This window comes from Centrocercus urophasianus, unplaced genomic scaffold (assembly GCF_019232065.1).
Source record: "Centrocercus urophasianus isolate 14NV4802_14NV808 unplaced genomic scaffold, USGS_Curo_1.0 seq_28, whole genome shotgun sequence".
NCBI classification, from domain to species: domain Eukaryota; kingdom Metazoa; phylum Chordata; class Aves; order Galliformes; family Phasianidae; genus Centrocercus; species Centrocercus urophasianus.
This window is the reverse complement of record NW_024884844.1, coordinates 10,360,689-10,381,757: the sequence shown is the minus strand read 5'-3', so window position 1 is coordinate 10,381,757 and position 21,069 is coordinate 10,360,689.

Sequence of the window (21,069 nt, the reverse complement as noted above, 5' to 3'; positions counted from 1 at the left end):
AACTGGTGTCGGTTATTGTCAAAACTTTGCTTTGAGCATGGCTTTGGCTTAACATAATAATTTCTCTGCTCCTGAAACTAGGACATTCTAATTATCTTTCAACATTATAGTACTGTACTACTAAAATCACTTTAATCCATATTAACAACAGAAAAGAATCATGAGCCAAAAGACTGTTTACAAGTTGACACAAATGACCCAATCTTTGAAAAGAGTCATAGTGGAAAAAGTGTGAAAAATGTACTTCACAGAAGCATCCTTGGCAGGAGTGAATTCAGTGAAAAGGTTTAATGTATTTTAAGGAAAGACTGAATTGGATGACAGACCTATAAGAAGCATGTCTTGTACCAAAAGAGTGGCCAGAAAAGATCTCAGGAAAGATTGAATGTTATTGAACTCATCACAAAACAGCAAATATAATAAACAGGCAAATGGCAAGAGAGCGACGAAACACAACTAACTTCTGCAAGATTTTTTATGGCTTTATTCCCTTGCATACATGGCTCGCGCTATGAATGTGTATCAATATGCTTCTAGCAGTTGTATAGGTCCATTAACCAAATGCTATTCTTCATAACAAAGCCATTAGAAATATATGGCCACAAAGTGCTTTTGGCTGGAGTCCAGCTGATCCCATATTTCAGCAAACCATTTTGATACGGGCAAAAGAGAAAGAAAAAGGGAAAACCTTTTCAAATCATTATGCTACTCACCCTCTGCTACTTTAAGAGAATTTTGATAATCAGATCCAAGCCAGCAAAAACATTTATTTTCACATTAGCTTATGTATGTTAACATTCTAGAAGGAGCAGAGTGTAATTATAATTGCTGAGATATTGAAGTAAATTATATTTATACGTATACGCATATATATATTCTTAGAATATGAGATACAATTTGAAATCAAATAATTCCAGTCATGTTAACAGAATCACAAATAATCAACAGATCAACATTTGGGATTTTTCCAGACCTAAGAGTGCCAGACGTAGCATGGATCAAGGCAGAAAAGTGCTAGCAAAATGCAAAGATTCTTGGTAGCACACAGACAGAAGGAATATATAAAATAGTATAATACCAAACTGATAAAAACAATTAAAAATACATGGAAATAAAAAATGAGGCATTCTTATCTTTTCTGCTACCAAAATAAAACTCCTAAGTGAAGGGACTCTTGTAAAGTCTTCCAAATTATTTGAAAACTTCCTAATTCTTTCTTTCTCTTTGCCCCCTCCCCCAAAAAAGCTGAAAAAATAACAGTATACATAATAGGAAAAAAAAAAACAAACAACAGAGATAGTGATGACTAAAAAATAACTCGGGAGATTGAAATTTGTCTCCTACTGTTGGAGCAAAGCACAAATGCCATGATTCAGTAAACCAGCACAAGCATATCAATGAGGGCTTATCTAGCCCCATGCAAGACAAAGATGCTCGAGCCAGAGGTTTCAGAATAAAGAGAGATCTCACTAAGGCAATCACTGGAAGTAAACAACTATGTGAGCCTGTAGTTAAAGAGGCTTTGCATACACATGTGACAAGAAAGCCAACAAATAAAGAAATTACATACCAGCATCACAGAAGCTCTCAGCTCAGCAATAGCAATTTCTGGTTACAACACCATTTAGAGAGCAGGAGGGGAGCAAAACACCTTTCTTTGTCTCGTTTTCAAAAGCAGTTTGGCACTGGAAAAATAAAGTTGATTGCCCTCAGAGGCCACAGGTCAGCTGCCACCTTGGTCACTGCCAATTCCTGTCAACCACATTGCAAAGCAAGTCCACAGAAGCCATGCTCCAACCATAAAGCAAGAAATTCCTGCACCTCTCTGGCCCTCCTCTGGCCCAGACAGTGTGGCACTGGGCTTTATGCAGTGTAGCCATTTTCAAAGGTGTTTATTTTGGTACATTTTACAGCTTTTAATTTGATTTTAAAGATCTTTTGTCAATCATATATTCCTTTTTATTTTTTTTTTAAACTGTGTCTGATTTTATCACAACTATCTGAACCAAATCCAGACCATGCATACTACATCAAATGAATGAAAACTATGAAATAACAAAGTTCTATTTCAAATAAAGCAAAATAGAAAACTATTACAGACAAATTAAGTACACAGGAAAAAAGCAACCAAGAAAGCTGTATGCATTCTTAAGAGTTGCAAAGAAAAAGAATGTAATAAAAATGCATATTTTTTAATAATGCAATTTTTGGTGCTCCTGTTCAAGCTCCATTTTGGCATTAGGAAAATGTCAGTTGGAAAAATTATATTTATGATAGTAAGCTCAGCTCTGGTAATTCAGCTGTGTCAACTGGTAAGGAGAGCCACACACAAGCTGAAGACAAGGCTTGGTTCAAGGTATGTTTGTTTTGGTTGTTTTTTTTTCCCTTTAGAAACTCATGAAAGCATGATGTTTAGGTTGAGACACTCATCTTGAGAAACAGCTCTTTCTTTTTAAATCTGCAAAAGTTATTTGGACACTGTGCTTCCTGGTCCTTCATTTTCAATAGCAACAATTCTTCCTTTGTATGGTTGTCATTAAATGTATCACAGCCTTCTGCCCTTTGAATCACTACTAGGAGCCATCATGAATAGTTCATATACCAGTCTTGGTTCTCGGAAAAGAATCAGGCACATTTTTTATAGTTTATTATAGTAAAATGCCCAGACATACTTAGTATTAAAATGGAAAGTAATGTAATTTTGAAGTTGTTTCATATATACAAATACAAATATCTGTTGCATGATTAAGTTGGTGAGAAGCTCTTTTACAATGGAATTGTAGAGTCATAGAATCACAGAATGGTTTAGGGTGGTAAGGACCCTAAAGATCATCCAGTTCCAACCCCTTGCCATAGGGAGGGACATCATCCACCAGCTCAGGATGCCCAGGGACCATCCATGGCCTTGAGCAGCTCCAGGGATGGGCACCCACACTGCTTAGGGCAGCTATGGCAGGGCCTCCAAACCCTGTGAGTAAAGAATTTCCTCCTAATATCTAACCTAAATCTCCCCTCTTTTAGTTTAAACTGTTTTCCCTTGTCCTATCGTTATCAGACCATGTAAAAAGTCAGTCTCTCTCCTGTCAGTCTCTCCTCAAGCACTGCAAGGCCGCAGTGAAATCTACCCAGAGCCTTCTCTTAACCAAGCTGAACACCCTCAGTCTGCCTTCATAGGAGAGGGCCTCCAGACCCTCCTGAATCTTCACAGTCCTCCTCTGGACCTTTTCTAACAGCTCCATGTGTTTCTTGTTTAGGGGCTCTGGGATGCTTAGAAACTACAAAGAATTTTCAAAAGCTGTATTTGTTGCATGTTTGAAGTAGGTTAACAGAATGCTGTGCCCGTGCCTTTAGCATACCATGAGTATAAAGATAAATTGATAGAGTTAAAACTATTAATACTCAAAAAGTCCACTTTTTGGTTACCAGACTCCAGGACTAATATGCATAATGAAAGTGGTCCTATAATTGGAAGAGAATTGAAGAAAAAAAATGAGGGAAAATTTCATTAAAGGACTGACCGTCAAGGCTGGTATAGGATCTGAAATTGTGGGCATTATGCACCTTTCCAGACCAAAGCCTAAAAGCATTAGATGCTTCAAATGCTTTTTGTAATCAGATAAGTGTACATTCTGTATTTCACTATAGTACATTAGCTGCTCACTTTAGGTAGCATTTTGAAAGTAGGAAATATTACAAATTATTTTTCATAATCAACCTTATTTTTAGGCGTTTAAAATTAGTTTTGTACCATTTGCAAGGAGTTTTGTTTTTTTATTATTATTTTTTTCCAAAATACTTTTAATCTAAATAACACTGTAGCAATATCCTCTGTTTACACAAACAAGAATGACTCTCCCAAGCATCTTGAGTTCTCCTACAGACCCCACATTTTTTTATTTTTTAATTTTTTTTAAAGAATTCCCTAGGATGGGAGATGGGCATTGATGTATGTATATTTGGTACTATGCTTACAGGATTCCTTTCAGTTTAGGGGACCAGAAGACAGTTCCCATAGGCCCATGCCTTGAGACAGCACTGCATATAAGGATGAGAATAAAGTAGTTGGGAGAGCCAAAATGCCACTGTGCTCTGCATATTTTATGTGGTTTAATTGTATTATATTGATTCCAGTCCATTATAACCTGGTTTGTTACTCTAATAAATTACATTGTTCTTTGAAACAGTGATGGCTTAAGATTGAAATATTATATTAAATCTTGTATCCGACTGGCATCACTCAAATTTGATATTTATCTCTGGCTATGGAAAAAGTTATCCTTGAAAGGATTCCTTGAATAAAATTTCTGAATAAGGGTCCAAAAGTTTATAAATGGTGTCTAAGAATTGGCTTAGAGTGAGAGGAGAATGGCAGAGGGAACAGTGATTTTTCAGGCAAGAGTTTACAAGCAGGACATGTAAGCAAAAGGAAAGGAATAACTTCTCATTAAGATCTGAAGACCAGAAGACATTCAGCTTTTGAACCCCAAAGGCTTTACTATAATAGTTGCTCACCAAAGCTAGTGCCTTGCACTTTAATTAGAGGTTTGAAAGAGTGCTAATTACTGGGGAAGAAAAAAAGATGTCTGCATTAAATATGTCATTGATTACGTATAACATATTAATATTATTTTTATGACTAAGATTGATTTTTACTAGAAACAGAACCTACAATGAACATTTTCAAAGTAAATATCAGGACAGTACTGAAAAACTCATCTAAAAGAAAAATTTGCTACTCACCATACATCCCACAGATTGCATGCATTTTATGGAAAGAGCAAACATTTTTTAGGTGAAATAAAAGGGAAATAGGGAACTGTTGGGATGGAAATCAATAAACAGGAGCTCAAACTAGTTAAGAAAGAATAATTTTTGAACTTCATACATGTACTCTTCCCGTAAGGTAAATGGTAAAGGAGAGCTGTCAATTGAAGATCATTTCCTTATCTTTTAAAACCTGAGGGATTCCTCTTTGATAAGCAGCAGCAAAGTCACTGCAGGAAGATGCATGTCATGTGGCAAAGTTCTTCACTGCACTAATTTGCTGTGTCAGGAATCCTCACAGTAACTCTTTTGAGGGATGATTTCCTGGGACGCAACAAGTCTGATAATGGGAGTCTGCAGGAGTAGGTGTTCAGTGGCAGAGGGGGAAACTGACTGAAAAAGCAAAGAGTCTCTCTGTGGTCCAGACAAAGTATGGAACACAACCTTCAGACACACAGAATTTAAAATTTTTATATAGGCTTACTCATATAAATGAATGTTATTTAAAAATACACAAATCTTTTAAAAATAGCATAAAAATTGCTAACTAACAGAAATGAAATTTTTGTCATTGTGTTATGAGCACTCCTATTTTGTGTTTAAACTGAAAGAAAATTCATATTTTTTTTTTACCTCATCAATGAGGTGTCTTGCTTTCTGATGAGCCTGATAAGTGCAAGGATCACCTGCCAGAAGATGTCAGAACATCTCTGTGTGCTCTCTCAAAGATGGAGGAGGTGGGACCAGAACACCTGCCCTGACCTTCAGCAGGAAAGGAGCCGAGGAAACTGTGTGCCCTGCATTAGGAGAAGTTGAGGGAATGGCAGTCATCCTTCCAGCCCTACCACCACCCTAACCAGGCTTACAGACAACCTGGGGTTTGGTGGTTGTACCATTGCTAGAATTACCACTGGGACTGATGTTTCAGAACTGGTCATTCATCATGTCTGACATCATGGCTATTTCAGAAAGCACTGCTTTGGCACATTCAAGAATAATTATATCAAAGTTGTTGCTGTGTGCTGCTTCAGAGGGAGGTCATGCAGACAATAATAATGCATCATGCTTTTTTCTCTATTGTAATGCTACCTATGTCAGATATATATATATCTTACTGTTCATCTGTAACTTTCCAGTGCTGTGTGCCAGGGCTGTTTGCCTTCAGAGAATCAAAGAACAGAAAAAGAGGAGAGCAACACAAATGAAAACTAGAAAGAAAAACAGAACCCGTTCGGAAAACACAGGATTCCTACACAAAATGATATGTTAAATATATTTAAAAGAATTCATGAGAAAAATTGATGCGACTTGCATAAATCTAAAACTTATAGAACAATATATAAACTGCCATTATGAATTCCAAACTACATATTATGTTTCATTTATAAAGGCATATTTTGCAGTCACAGAAATAGACTCTACAAAATGATCTGATTTACACAAAACAAAATATGCACAAACCAAATTATAAATATAAACCAGAATATTTTGAATGAAATCAACTGGCCTATCTGTCTACCTATTTCATTAACTGCAAAACTGTGCTTCCAGTAGGCATACGACTGGCTCATAATGGACTAATCTTACCAATGTTACTTACCTTGACACAGTCTGACGTCAGTCTTATGAATAATTCCATGCATGTCAAGAAAGATGCAGCTGTTAAAATGGTAAGCCAGTCCCAGTCATTAGATTAGCCTGAAAACAGTGACTTTAAAAAATGGGATCTCAAATAATTGACTTGCTACATTAAACCTTTAGGATCTCAGACGTATCTCTCTCAAGCTTTTCTCCACCAAAAATTACAATTAGGATTTTATTCCATTTCCTTTCTTACTCTTTCCTTTTTAAAAGCTCAAAATCCATCATTCATCACAAGAGATTAAAGAGGAATATCAATTGAGACAAGATTTACAACAAATAAGTTAAAGTCAGTAACAGTATTTGAAAGAGAAAATCTCTTCATTTACTGAGCAGTGCCTTAAGGAGACACAAACTATTCAATCTCATAAAGATAGCAGTATCATACTTTAGATCTTTATCGTATTAAGAGATCTTGTCCTGCTCACACAGATTATTAATTTCACAGCCAAAGCATCAGCATCATGAGATAACTTGAGTCTTTGGATGCATGCAACACCTCAGTTTTAATAGCATGCAACACAGAAACAAAACACCTTCAAACAGTTAATTTTATTTCCTTTGGAATATACCAGATGCTACAGAAATATGAATCAGCTCTTTAGTAAAGACATTAGGATTTTGACCTACAGTCAGTTTATATCTACGATAAAAATCAAGTGTTTTTCTAAACATTCAGAATTCCATTTTTCTCATTATAGGAAGTAGAAACATTAAAAGTGCTGACTGATCTTTGTCTTCGAACCTTCCTTAAAACAATGATGAAAACAAAACTTTAAAGTATTTCCAGAAGAAAATCCAACAATTCCTAACTAAAATTCCTCCACACTTCATTTTTACAACTGTAGATTATATGCTGAGCACTTCACTATTAGTGTCCTTCATTTCATGTAAGAAAAAAATTCATGTGAATTAAACTGTACACGAAAACCGACTTGCTTTCCTGGCAGGAATGCTATAGGATTTTGTAAGGAATTTTTTACCTGGCAGAGCTATGGCTGAATATACCATGTAGCAACATAAAGTAGGTTTTAAAAGTTTGTTATTCTGCCCTTTGGCACCCATCCCGTTTTAACCATAACCAAAATACTCCATTTGGGACTCAAAATTCCCTTGGAAAACACCAAATAAAATGAAAGCTGACATTTTTTTCTACTTCTTCATAGAAGTAGAGTGATCTTACGTATTGGATTACTTATAAATGCAGGAGGACTATAAATACGTGGGTCCCCACACTAGGTTTTGGTAGATCAGGGATATGAGGCACACAGCTGCTGTGCTGGCTGCTATGTGCTTGCTGTGGGATGCAGCAGACAATGGGGTGAATTCTTTGGTTTAGTCACTAGCAGCTCAAAAGGGGGATTTGCAAAGGCACAGCGTTAATGATTTCATCAATAATGAGAAATTTGTCAGAACACACAAAGTTCGAAACAATGAAGTTAAGACCAATGAAACAATCTGTGCTACATCTCATCCATTAACTAAAAAGATATCTCTTGCATAAGAAGGTATTTCTTTCCCATTTCTTGTGTCAGGAAGCAATCTGCCTCACTTGCTTCGCTGCTTCCAACCGACTGTAAGAGTCACGAAGGTGTGCCTGTTCCCATCTGTTCCTGACAATTTTGAGACCCTATGTTGCTTCGAGAAAATGTAAGGCTTTTACATTTTATCTTTTTTCTCTGTCTTATCTTTTATCATTTATCATTTATCTTTTATCATTTTGGTGCACAATGTGATAATAGTTATCTTTTGATAAAGGAGAGGTGAAACTGAATCTGTTCTCATGTTTTGAGACTTAACATACACTCTCAGGTATCAGTGGTGGGACTGTATCTGCTAGATGGTCATGATGGAGTCAAGCCTGGGGATCTTAGAGGTCTTTCCCAGTCCCAATTGTTCTATGATTCCATGAAAACCCCACTGCTTAAGCTGCAGATTTACCCCGCACCCCTCACCCCTAAAAAAGAAAGTCTTATGTTTTCTTTGCACAAGCTGCTTCAGTTCCTATGTGGGATAATTCTTTCCCACCCTCCCATTAAACAAACGTACAAAGAAAAGAGGAATTCTGGTATAAAACCCTTCCATAATGTGCTATATCATTTTTAGCTTATTTAAGTGGTACTGAGCAGAGAATCTGTGACTTAATTGAAAGTGGAATAAATGAGTCTATGTACTGAATACTAAGGCAAGAGCTTCATTTGGATAAAATGCTAGAACTGTACACAAGAAGGAGCTCTTACGTATAGATGGGCTGGCTCACACATTTGTCCAGTTGCCAGAAGCCACCAGCAAAACCACATCTGTGGCCTGGAATTGCCCTGTTTTATACACCATACTACGCACCAAAAATTAGAATATAATTTAAGATTTCTTGGCATTACATTAATTGAACTGACACAGCTCTATTAAAATGCATGCAATCTAATAACAACATTTCATTGAATGAGAAATACATTTGCTTGTTTTTCTTAAATAACAAGAAGGGGGGAAAAAGATATTTTGGAGTTGGCTAGATTTCCATTCCCAACCCATAATAAGGTTCTTATCAACCAGAAAAGCCTATTAAACTAGGAAATGAATACTGAAAGCTTTCTAATTAAACACTTTCCACTTACATGATATTGAAAGAATGGAATGGGAGATGATGGTACTGATACTGTGTTAGTCATTGTATCACTCATAACATGAAGTTGTAATCAGCTTTGGGGATAGTATACATGAATAGCCCAGGTGCTCAAGCTGTGCTACAATTTGTAATTGGAAATATCTTTAGATAATAGGTGTCTTACAAGTTGTTTTCTCTTCCTGTCACTTTTTTAATGTGTGATTTATAATTGAGGTTTTTTATTAACTGTCATGGAATTCTTTTTGAAAACTTTTAGTCTGATCCTGCCAAGCTGCTCTGTGCAGATTTGTCCTGGCTTGAGTGGAGTATTTCCATGGAAACTGTACAACTCAGGTTCTGTCCCTCCAAAGCAGCCTTCAGGGTGGGGACTGCATGGTTTTCTTCACTTGGGGGGGGAGAGGGGTGTCATCTCATATCTCCACAATGAGCCATATACCCAGAGATTGGTATCACATCATCCTGATAACTACAGATCTAAATCAACAGCAGCACTCCCCTTCTTGAGGTGGAAATCTCATATCACTTCTCACCTATACCCTATGTAGCAGAGGGATACAGTCAGTCTCAAAGATTTCATTTAAAGTATTATCAATAAGATGTTTAACTTTTGCCACAGCTGCCAATACATTCATGCTTCTGCATATCTGATTTGTTTAAAATGTAGCAATGACTTTTGTTAGGATGAGGAACATGGTTCAGGGACATGAATTAGTGGGCATGGTGTGATAGGTTGACTAGGTGATTTTAGTGGTCTTTTTCAACTTTAATCATCCTGTGATCTCATGACTCTACGAAAAGTGGAGCATTTGGAGGCCAGTCTGATGTTAAAAAAAAAAGCTGGAGAAATAAAAATATGAAGTTTGCTTTCAGATGAAGTCTAAGCATCAAGCTCTCTCAACTACATTCAAAAGTCTCAGTGAAACCCACAATATTGCAATTTACATCGTTAATTTCCTTCATACTTTTAACTAGGTGTTTCCACAGATCACCAACATACTGCTCATAGACATTAACAAGGCACAGTGCACATCTATACAACAAATACTCTTGATTGAAACAGAAATCATGATTAACATTCTCAGAGACAAACTGCCTCTAATATATATTCTTACATGTGGTCTAGTCAAGAAATATTCAGTTATGCAGTAACTATGATACTACAGGTATACCAGAAATAGCATAGATGTAAGAGCTCTAGATACAGTACTCCCACAGAAGTGAAGCAGATTAAAAAGTTGGATGTAAAATAATATGATCAGTCTTTTAAATGTATTATTCATTGTTATTTTTAAGGGTCTTGATGATTTGCAAGAGATAATCCTTACCATAGCATTGCAGTGCAGTCTGCACATGGGAAAACAATCCTCCCCCAGCCCAGCGGCCCACAAGGAGAAGATGATTTTGAGAAGTTCTATTGTGCTGATGCCCTTCCAAGTCCCTCACTGAGGATGTATTCTTCAATTTTGAGAGCACAACAGTTCTCAGTGGCTATTTATTCTCTTTGCTTCCTTCCCTCCCACCCCTCCAAATGACCAAAGACAATTCTCTGCGTTCATACCAAGGATGAACAATAATGGAAGCTCGTTTTTGGAACACACACAAAAAAAAGTGAGGTATTTTGAAATTACGGGGAATGGGATAATTGTTTTTGACATTGCAGATGGTGATTTGTTTGGTTTTCCTAGCCTTTGTTTCACAGCATTCTGTTTGTTTACAGAAGTACATCTTATATTACTTTATGCTACACATTGGCAGAGGCTGCCCCCCCCCCCCCCCAAAATTATCTTCAATCGCTAAAAACCTTCAGGGAGACAACAAAGCTAATTCTCATTTTCAGTTCTACCTTTACTACAATGGAGGTCACTTCCTCCATCCCTGCAAATCAACTACAAGAAACAGAATTATGTTGCAGTGCAGTGGTCCAAAACTGCAGGTTTAAATTGCAAAGGTGTAAGAAAGCAACAGCTCAGTTCTGCAACTGTTGATAAAACACAGTAAACCTAAAACTTTTCTCTCAGATGCAAATTCTGCAGCGTTGGACTGTGCAAAACATTTCTTCATTAGGAGTTTGGGAACAATGCAACAGTATCACTATTTACTCCACTTAACGAGAACACATCTACACTTGTAGATCTACCAGTTTTTGCAAATCTAGAAGCAGAGCATTAGCAATGCTACGTTGTATGTGCGGATATACTGGGCAAGTGGAGAGTAACACCACGTACAATCAATAAGTGTACAGAGTTCTATGTTAAGTAGGATTACGAAGCAGTAGAAAAATAATAAGTGGAAAATACCAATGTTGTAGGCTTGCAATACTCTCCACAAGGAGTGATCTCCAGGAAGAGAACCTTCCCTACTGGTAGTCAGCACTTAAATGGAATCCGGGAGAGATGGAGCCAGGCTCCACCCCTTCCAGTAGCATAGGTGAATTCCCTTCACCTGTGCTCCTGTGGCTGATTCATTGCCTGCTTCAGGTGGTCAATTAGAGGTTCAGGCCATGATTCAGCAGTTCCCATATGCCCCAGTACCCAGCACTGGATGCCTAGTGCTCCCACACTGATTCACAACATAATGGAGCTTTCTATACAGTTCGTTTTCAGTAGATGCTTCCCAAACTCTTTGATCCACAAAAGACAGAACTTAACACACAACAGCAGTGATAGAGACAAGCATTAGAAACTTAATCACTCATATTTAAGAGATAAAAAGTCAAGCGCGTGGATGAACTTCCCTAAACCTGCTTAAACTAAACCTGACACACCCCTTTGTTCTTTGTTCCTTCATTGCTGTTACTTTCTTCTACAGGAAAGATTTTACATTGGAAGCCACAAGTTTTCAGCTGAAACAGGTTTAACCATCTAGAATCAGTGCCTCCCACCTACAGACAACCCTCCAACTGTCGGAGCTGTTAAAGGGACACTCTCAATTTTAAAACTGCAAGTCTGTTTAAAAGTCTTTTACATTTTGTTGTTAGGAGTGAGTCTTAGGGTTGGATACTTGAAAGGCATTAGAAAGAAAATATCTTTTCTGACAGCATTTTGAGTATCAACTATTCACTGGCTTCTTCTTAACTCAGGCCAAATCCTGCAATGACATTCAGTGATGTCCCAGAGTGGGACTCAGGCTTTAAGTAGGTTCTTCTTTCCTATGTGATTGTACATCAAGGAGATGCTCCTCTGCCAGTTCAAATACAAGGAAAACTGTAGAAAAAGACTGTGCAAACTTCTGGCAATTAAAAAGGGCTATGAGAGGTAAAGGGTTAACTCCAGCATTGCATCCTTTACTGCCATCTCTACAGCTTGCACCTTGTCCTTGATCAACCACTCTGTATTTCCTATAGTTTTAATAGATTTAATTTTCCTGATGAATGACAGGTGCTATCTATTCTCTTTTTTGGTATAATAACTTGATTAGCCAAACTTTCTAGTATATTTTGTAATTATAGCACCTGTATATTAATTGATTATACAGCAATATTGAAATTTAATATGAGTTTTTGGAGGTAGGATGCACAACACTGCATTTCTGCAATCTAAGAGAAGGTAGGAAGTATCTTCAAAAAAAGGAATAAGAAGCATTTGGTTACTTCCTTGTCTTTCTTAGGTGTTTTATCTTCCCACAGCAGATTTATATTTTTAAGCATTGTAAGCTATAATAATGAAGAATGTCCTCATCCACTTCTTAATTTTAACTGGAAAGGAGTGAAATAAGTATCTCTCACAGATCATGGTGGGGTGTGATGGCTGTTTAGACAAAGATGAAAGACAAAAGTAGGTGTTAACAAGTATATTTATTAAGGCCCTGTTCACAACCATAGCTGACTATTTATCAGTGAAGTTGTCTGAATAAATACAAGCATTTAATGGGTCTTCTCTCCTGAATAAAACTACATTCTCTGTAGGTATGTATGGAATTAGGATATCAGCCACCAAGGTACGGTTTTCTGTGCTACAGCAAGGGACTCTGATTTCTCTTCCGCATTCCTCAAAGTAGCAGACTTTTTCATCAGTGTCATGTTTTCCCAAGGCATCTTATTTTAAGGATTGCTAAGCACACTGCAAATGTGAGGAAAGGAAAGGTTTAGTGCCTGTGTGAAGATCCTTTGCACTTATCATGGCATAAGCAAGAATATTAACAAACTTTCTGAACGAAGAGAAGTCCTATATCATATGATACCCGTGGTTTTCTTCCAAAGGATGTTGACCACTTCACTTGTTGCCTGATCTAAAAGCATACAAAATTTTACTCTCTTCTTTTTGTAGTCCCATCTTCTCTGTGGAAGGCATATTTTGGTCAATTAACAATCAATTAAATTTAGTATTTTGATCCTAGATTCTTTCCTGTAAGCCTTGGTTAGTAACAGTCATCTCATTGTGTCACATATGTGCAATGAAGTCAGCACTGGACATAATGCTTCAAAGCAAGATTTTAGTGAAAACCGTGGACAGTGAAGCTAAGAGAACAGGTTCAGGTTCAAAAAATCACAATTTCTTCCTTAGCAATTCTGATTCTAATAATCTTTGGCAGTCTGGCAGATACACATTGGGCTCTGGAACACATACTTGGGAGATGCAGAAAGGCAATAAGAAAAAATGTTTAATGCTTTTTTTTTTTTTTTTGCATATTTTCATAGGGGCTTCACTGAGAATAAAGCAAATTTATGGGGCTTATGGAGTTATATAATTTAAATGTGTTACAGTTTTAGAACAAAATAAAAAATCAAGCAGGAAAAGTCTGCAAAAATCTCTAAACACAGCATGCTGGAGTGACAGACATAACAGATGAAAGAGAAAATAATTGAGAAAAGTATTTGAGGAGCTGTAACATTCAGCATCATGTTCTATATGGATGTGAGAGATTTGGGAAGAATTGTGCTGCTGTTGCCGGTTTTGCTTAAAGTAAACTTTTTTGTAGCTGTACATCAAAACAGACTGAGTGACTGAGTTAACATGAACAAGATTCCCTGTTGCAGCTTCATGGTGTTAGCTTTTTTTTTTTTTTTTTTTTTTGGTAAAACAAACTGAATCACCTCTGGAGGTTTACTTAAATGCTGTGGTTTACACCGTAACTTAGAGCTATTCAAATCTATGCACTGAGTTAATTGATTGCTAATGTTGATGTGCTTGATTGGATGTTACGTGTGCAATTTATTGAAAATAATTTTAGCTCTTTCCCCTCCCTATAACTGCAGTCATTAAATCAAGATAGATGTGCAGGGTGGTTACATCTCCTCTGGCCTTGTTCTTTCTGAAAACCTCCCACCAGGTAAAACCTTCCCGACTATATGATCAGGACATCCAAAAATAAGCAACATATAATATCCCTATGCTCTCTTCTCTCCTATTATTTCTCACAAAGACATTAGAAGTATTGATAGTACCGAGTGCCAGAGGAGCTATTCTGAGATTTCAAATTACATTCACCTTAATATAAGCATAATGAAAAGTCAACAGAATCATGAACGATAACATGAGTGTTTCAGATTCCCTTTTCTTTTGTTTTTCTCGGACTTTAAGTGAGAATAGAGTAAATGTGCCAAAGCATTTAATGAATTAAGGTGTGATGTGCAAGTGGGAATTGATGAAAAGTGTCTAAGGTCTCCACGATAGGAGCTTCTGCAGTAAGATTCCAGTAAATGTTACAGCTTTCGATTACCTAAACTTCTACTGACCTGTCTTCAAACGGTTTCGTTACCTGTAGGAGCAGGTTTAACCTACTGTGCTTTGAAATCAGCTGGAGCATTAACTGAGCTACTTCTCCTCCTTCTGCCAGCTGCTGCAAGTCCCCACAGTCTTTCAATTAGGGAGCTACATGCACTGAATTTCCCATGCAGGATGAAAGAGCAATGGGACTGTACTCTGCTGTCCGCTCAGGGGGCAGAGAGAGAATGGCACCCCGATGAAAAGGCAAGCCTGAAAAGCAGTGGATGGTACTGTGCTACTGCCAGCACAGTTTGTAATAGCATGTTTCATCATTTTTCCTGGGTTTGTATGTGCCTCATAACATCTTCAAAACGATCAGATGAACGAAAGATGTTCTAATCCCTAAGCAATATCATAGGATCATGGAATCATTAAGGTTGGACAAGAGCTCCGTGATCATCCAGTCCAACCATTCACCTACCGCAAATATTTCCCCACTAACCCATGCCCCTTAGTATAACATCTGAACATTCCTGCATATCTGAATGTGTACTTGATCTCTTTCTGATAGAAGGAAAAAAAATATATATATTAGAATAATGTTTATTTTAATTTTTCTGAGCATCAAAACAACACTATTACTGCTCTCACAGAAAGTGTACCTTGCAAACAGCCATATTTCTTTCTCCTGGCATGCAGGGAGAGTTGGGGAGGAGCTATGAGGAACACAGAACTTGTGACAAAGTTGATGAAGAGGCCAAAGAGCATCTTTCATATTCAAGACCTAAAAATACTTCTGGCTTTGCATGTTTGTGTAACAGATACTTTAGACACTGTCATATTTTATTTGTATCTTTTTTCCTTTTCCTTTCCAAATATGGGCTAGACAAGAGGGAACAACTCTCATGACACACAAGTTGTGCGTATTATCAAAGTGCCTTCAAGAAGTGCTTTGTTTTGGAGGAGATATGGGATAGTTTAATTGATGCTTTTGTTGTAAAGATTAATTGATAAAATTAACGTTACCAGCCAAACAACAAAGCTTGTCCTAAAGTCTGCAGAAGAAAGATTTTGATACTTCTTTTGGGGAGATCTTTTCTTCTGTGTGTCTCCTGAGGCAGTAGCAGGATTGGAGGACATATCCCTGTTTTCACAGCAACGTTCTTATCCCCATCCCTGTGCAGCTGAGTGACATGCCAGAGCTCAGCAGAGCAGGAGAACTCCCAGAGGAAAAGTTGAATTATCCTTTGGAGCCCAATTCAGAATGCAGTAATGCATGGTGTTTTCTACAAGCTTAAAATGTGTTTTGTTTAAGAGATAAGTAATGCACAACTGTCTCATAAAAGAGGGAAAAAATAGGGAAGTAGGAGCCATGTCAGTAATCTTTTATTTTCAAACAACTTGCAACATTTTATGTAACTTTTCTTATGGAAATGTTATTGTTTGATTAAAACAGCTATAGTTACAGTATTTTACTTTCTAAGTATCCTGTAGTCATACTCGGTTTTCAGCTTTCCATTGCAAAGATATGCAAATAAAAAATAGCTGCATGTCCAAATTAGTTTATGTAATCTTGAGTAGAAGAGAGTAATTAATTTAAAGGGAATGATGTATTGGAAATCCTGCTTTTTCCTTTTTCCTTTTCTCTCTCCTTTTTTCTTTTTCCTTTTTTTTTTTTTTTCTTTTCTTTTTCCTGCTAGGAGTACACTGGGAAAAAATTTAGAATTTGCAAGGATTCATTCATTCACATTTTGTTTTAGTATGGAGAATTTGTATCTTGAATGCCTCTTTGCAAAGATTTAATCATCCATGTCTGAAAAGAAGGCTGCCTTATATCTTGTTGCTGGTGCATGGAAACTGGGAGAACCCAGAAAGGATTTGACTTTACTCTCTCTCTGCCTTTACGGTCCACTTGGAAGGTGATGAGGCTTATCACCATACTTCTCAGAACCACAAAGGAAACCTTTTCCTTTGGAAAACAAGAACTCCAGATTCTACGAAAGTGACAGCTTGTACTTTATATTCTTGGGTACCACCTAGTGGCACCATCTCTGTTAACTATGGATGTAACTCATTTGCAGCACTCTCCAGATGTTGGGTGCAGCAATTTTGAGGTGAATCTTGTGTTCAATAGCAGATCTTTTCACTGTTTATAGAAAACAACCAAAAACAACTGCAGTAAACTACTGAAGAGAAATAGGGCAGATATTCATAGACATATATAACAATTTGATCCACCACTAGTATAAACTATTTGCAGACTGCAAAATACCTTCCTTTTATAGGTTCTGTTCCCAGTGTCCTGAATGAAATGCATATCACTAACCTATTAAGTACAAATCACTTAAAGATGTAAATTTTTTATGACTTGCTAAATGTTAATGTATGACTTGTAAAATGTTAAAGTAGTAAATAGCTTCTTTGAGCTCATATACACTACATTTCATTTTGTAGCCTTAAGCATTTAAGGTGACAGTCACAAGGTGTCATTCAGAGATTTCCATAATCCCCATTGGCTCTAATTTATCATTGTTTAAAAAAATAAATAAATAATTAAAAAGGGAAGAAAGATAATTAAGAGTTAACGTCAGTAGGATAGAAAAATAGGCCATTGTCAAAGGATAATGGTCTTCCACTAATAGGACACTGTTGAGACATTCTCTGAGAATAAATGTTATGAATTATGAAACATATGATACTATACTACAGTGTGTAATTATATCTATCTTATGTCATCTGTTCTACATGACTCCAGAAGACGTTATCAAAATCTGATGAATGTTTCTGCATTTGATAATTCTTGATTTATTGAGGTAATAACACAGTGAAAAGGATTCCAAAGAAACCCAAGTTATTTAAAGTTTGTCATATAAACTCATGTGCACCCTGTTTTTCATCTGGCAGAATATTTCCTATACTTAGAGGAATGTACATATACAAAGGAAAGCCACCAAGTAGAATTTGCTCTGACTGAAAATATCGCAGGCTGATGCAGTTACTTGCTGAAAAGAAAGCAAGCCACTTTCTAGAAAATATTGATGAATGACCTCCAAATACCCATTGAGGAACTAAATTCGAAGTTGTGAAGTTAATGTGACTGTACTGGTGAAAATCAGCCATAAATTTGGTCCAAAATGATATATTATGAATGTGTGGAGATATCAAAGTTATAAAAGAATAAATACTGTAGTAAATCATGGAGATCCCAGTATTCATTATTTCTAAGGAAATAAAATTGTTGTTTATCTCTCCTTTGCTCAAATATTTCCAAGTTATCTAAATATTTTCCACCAAATCCTGATTCCATCATTTATGGAAGATCTTAATTTTCTGATACCATTCAGCGATTGGGTTTTGTCATCAGTACAGGTTTTCCCTTCAAGTCTCAAGTGAATAGATGCACTAAATACTTTCTTCTTCTAGAATAAAGATCTTTCTGTTTCAATTTTTAATAATATTTTTGAGACCCAATCCAAATGTGACTCATTTAAATAAAAATCAATAGGTTTAGCTACTTCTGCTGAATCATTCAAAGCAAGGGTTTTTTTCACTGAATCTTCTTCAAGGGCCAAATTCTAATCTGATTTATGCTCTGATTTACATTGCAATGCATTGAGTTTAGAGGATTTGCACATTGTGTAAATTAGCATAGATTTGACTCCAGGGATCTTTGGTAAGTGGCATAAATTAAGAACAGGGAAATTCTGTTCTCTTTTAAAATCCCATAAAGGTCAGCACAAAATTGAGAACAAGATACAGCCCCAAGTCTCTTAGTTAAAATTTATTAAAAGGTTTCACAAAACCCTTTTATCTTTCCAACTGCAATCTGCCCTCTTTCTCCCATCCTGCAGTGCCTCATTTCACACCCACCACGCCAAGTATGCTGAGAATAATATGAGTCAGCTTTTGCCCCCAGAGAAGTATATTTTGCATACTGTGTTGACTTCTAAATTGGATGATAGCACACAGCATCAGCTTAAGTAAAGGTAACTGTGGCTGGAACAATCTTTTTTATCGGCTACCATCCCGCAAGGCTGAAACTTCTGCCTGAGGAATGGAATTACGCAATTGCTAATCTGAGTATTTCATTACAAGTATTAATATTTGAGGACATCAGAGACATTTACTGGAAGACAACTGCATAAAAATTTCATCAGCATCAAGGAGCCTAATTTCATCTGATTTTTGTGAAGAAGCTCCCTTCTGGCGACAGCACCTTCTCTCTTCTGAACTGTGCAATGTATATGGAAATAAATGCTTGTGGGCACTTCCTACCAAAGCCTCTATGTCATCTGCCACCTCCTCTTGGTCACAGTATGCTATGACAGCACAGTCATGGCATATTGCAGTGGCCTCTTGAACTGCGTAGCACATAAATGCAATGAGAGCAATATGGAGAAATATGGGAATTATTTTGGGTTTTCTGAGTGCCAGCACTCTTTCCTTGTAACATGTTGGGTCTCTTTTACAAAGTTCTCCAATGACAGATGTTAGAGCTGGTGGAAAGAATCCCATTTGGATATGCAGTGACATGGGAGTGGTAAGCTCAACTGATCTGACTCATTGGTGTGCTCTAAATTTACGTAACCCATGAAAATACATTCTAATAGAAAGTTTCACATGAAGCAGCAGGTTGTGCATTAGTTTCTTTAAGTATTAGCTTTTACCATTTCTTTCTGAGTATAGAAGCAGTGACTGTGTAGTGCATAGCATGAGGTCCTCTCAGAGGAATTAACGGAATGCAGAAAATATTTTCAGCAGTATAATCTATGATTAATATAAAACAAGAACTAGGGGACCAGACATCAACTCTGAAATTAAAATTAAACCTACTCTCAAGGCTGCAGATGATTAGACTTTGCAATGTGTGAGCAAGCACAACAAATAGTCCTGGTGGACAGAGCTCTTTCATGCATTGTGACAGAGTTAATCACAGCAAGGTACAGATTTTTTGTGTATTTGATGAATTCAGAGAGTGATGAATTCCTTTTGGTTTGCTGAGAAGAATTTTTGTTGCAATGTTGAGAGAAGCATAAGGCTTATTAATTGCTATTATAAGTGATGCAAATTAATGCAAATGTTTTGTGTGGGCCTTAGCAGAGTGAATTGTACCTTTAAAGAGTAAGATAAATTCTATTTTAATCCCAGATGTGTAGCTACATTTAAACATTCAAAGCACCCAGTATGTTGACAAGCTCCCATATATGAGACTCCACCAGACTCTGCATAGTTCTTAAATGCTGTCTTAGACCGACAAGGAAATAAGTTAAATTTTCAGATGGAACTGATAATTTTTTCCCTTTGTGAATCATTCTTAACACTTCACGATGTCTGGCTTTTCAAGAATTAGTCTTCCAAATTATTTCAGTGGGCGCAGATCTCCAGTGTAGCTATGGTTTCTAGAGTTTGATGAATGAGGTAGCTGGCTCCTTTGTAAAGAGTAGTCAGCAGCAAGAATTATGAAAATCTTGCTGTAATATTTCAGTAGTGGATCTACAAAATCATATATATTACATCTACTTTTATAGTCAGAGTATAATCATCATGGAGAATAGCAAAACAATGAGCAGTGATTAACCTCATCTTGTGAGGTGTTACTGTTGATTTTGTCATTCGCTATGGAAATATAGGGGATTTGAATAACTCTATAGATATTTTCTTGGGCTTTTTTGATTACGAGGAAATGAAATGTCTGAGAATTTTAGAGTCATGATTATAGAAGAGATGAGAAAACTTGACTACATATATCAAAATGCTCTATCTTCTTCATTAAAATCAGCTTTATGGCACAGGACATAAGGAGTTTAAAAGCTGTTGTGGCTAATCTATTTATAACTGTCCAGTGCTCTTCAAATCACTTTGTTAAACATTAGGCTATTTAGAAAGAGACACAAAATAAAATCATCATCAAATATAAATTCACCAGCTTCCCAAACTTCAAGAATTCAACTATATTCTAGTATTTTTAAGGAATAAAAATCAAGTAAATGATAAATTAACTAATTCAAGTTCAACTATTCAATTATGCAGTTACCTGTGACATTTCAGAGACTTCTCCCAGCTATCCATTTGGATTAATTTTCTGAGTGAAATTTTGGCCTGATAAGCTCAAACATATGTCAGGTGTTTCAGATGGAGGGAAGAGCCCTCCATCTCAGGCTGGATATTAGGAAAAATTTCTTCTACAAGAGAGTGATTAGGCGTTGGAACAGGCTGCCCAGAGAGGTGAATGAGTCACTGTCCTTGTTGAATCATTGTCCCTGGAGGTGTTCAAGGAATGCTTAGATGTTGTACTAAGGGACATAGTTTAGTGGGGAAATATTGGTAGCAGGTGAATTGCTGGACTGGATGATCTTGGAGATCTTTTCCAGCCCTGGTGATTCTATAATCCTT